This window comes from Zingiber officinale, chromosome 11A, assembly GCF_018446385.1.
Source record: "Zingiber officinale cultivar Zhangliang chromosome 11A, Zo_v1.1, whole genome shotgun sequence".
NCBI lineage: Eukaryota > Viridiplantae > Streptophyta > Magnoliopsida > Zingiberales > Zingiberaceae > Zingiber > Zingiber officinale.
The window spans coordinates 87,239,433-87,241,505 of NC_056006.1; positions in this window are offsets into that span (position 1 = coordinate 87,239,433).

The window sequence follows — 2,073 nt, forward strand, 5'->3', positions numbered from 1 at the left end:
CCCTTGACCTTGTTGGATACTCTGATTCAGACTATGTCGGGTGCAAGTTAAATAGAAAAAGCAAAAGTGGGAGCTGCTAAATTCTAGGTCAGTGTCTAGTAAGTTGGTCAAGTAGAAAGCAACACTGTGTTGCTCTATCCACTATTGAAGCTGAATACATAGCATTAGGAGAATGTGCCTCCCAACTTTTGTGGATGATGCATACACTAAAAGATTATCAGCTAGAATACAAAAATTTTAATTGACAATATAAGTTCAATTAACTTAACCAAAACCCCAATTCATCACTCCAAGACCAAATATATAGAAGTAAAACACCACTTTGTAAGAGATCATGTGGCTAAGGGTGAAATTGTACTCAGCTATGTTGAGTCCAAGTCAAACCTAGCTGACATTTTCACTAAACCCTTACCTGAACTTGAGTTCAGTGCACTTAGAAGGCAAATAAGAATGTGTTGGGTAGAATAGTTTCTGATTTTCAAATCAGCTTCGTACAGCTTACAAAATCATCTCATGTTTTAAAAATTATAGGAAAATATTGTTTTTAAAATTCTAATTTTACTAGACTTTCAAAAATATGGAATTAGCTTAGGCTCTATCCTAGAAATCTTGCTCCCCTAGAATTCAGCCAGAGCATCTCACAAACACTTAAGCTTACCTTACTTGTGTTTGAAAAACATAAAATGGCGTGAGATGCATAGGGTACAGCCTGGACTCAAGAATGCTTATATCTATGCATCAATATGAGTCTGGGCGTTAAACACCTAGTTAACAGCAATCAAGTCAAGTCTTCCAGCACTAGTCAAATCTAACTGGATCTATCGACTTTACTTGACTAACCAAGTGAAAGCTATTGCCCTCTAGGTAATCAGCTAGTAGCTAACTGGTTAGACATGTGGCCGCGAACCCAAGTGCTTGATTTTTAAACCATTTTTGTTGGCATTAGGGCTCTGATACCTTACTTAAAGCGAAATTAACTAATTAATAATCAATCTAACCCAACTCATGCTTGGACATTAAGGATTAAAAGCTCCTCCCTTGCCCTCAAAAACCTTGAATTAATTATTTTTTAAAAAAACTTTAAGCTAAGTTTTCAAAACTTTCGAATCATGTTCTTTTTCTTTATTCAGGCTAAGTTTTTTTAAACTAATATTTCATTTTGAAAATTTAACTAAATACTTTTCAAAGTCAACTTTTTAGCTTTTTGAAAGAAAAATTGCTACTTAAGCCTTGGTTTCACTTAGCTAAAGAATATTATACAAAACCAAGAGTTACCTTTGTCTCTTATTAAAAGCCTAATGGTTCAAAATTGCTTGAATTTTTTTTTTCAATACTACAAAAGAAAACTCTTTGTCCAGCAAAATTTACCTTTTTTGAAAACCAAACTACGAGCTCAAACTGTTTTAACTTAGTGAAGTTGATTTACAAGAAAAGTTACTTTTAGAAAGTTCAGATTTTTTTTCTCTCTCCTAAAAATCTAAGATTTTTTCAATTTTTTTCTTCAAACATGCTTAGTTTTTGATGAATGACAAAGAGGGAGAGTAGGGAAATTCAAAAGAAAGTTTAAAGTTTAACAAAATTTTCTAAGAATGCCTTCATTAAGGGGGAGTCTGATAAAGTTTAAGTATTTAGCTTAACCATGCATGCAATTAAAATCTATTAAGCTTCCTTACTTAAACTTTTTGTATCTATTTTGCTTAGCTTTGAATTTCAGTTGCCATAATTAAAAAGGGGAAGATTGTTGGTGCGGGAAGCATCTGACGATCGACCGTTGTTTTGATAATGGAAAAGGAATTCAAAGTTAAGTTGTTTTATGATCTAATGCACTTGATTGAGTGTTTCAGGAAAGTCCTAGCTGCTGTTAGGCAGGTGAAAACCCTAGGGGGTGGTAACCCTATGCGGAAAGTCTTGGCAGGTCGAGAGCTTCAGGCAAAAAGTCTTAGGGGGGGTAACCCTAGGTGGAAAGTCCTGATGTCGCGAACTAGGTGAAAGACTGGACCAGCCGGGAAGCGGAAGTCCAGCAGAAAGTCCGGAAGCTCCGAACGCTGAGCAAAAGTCCAGTCGGTCTGGAGG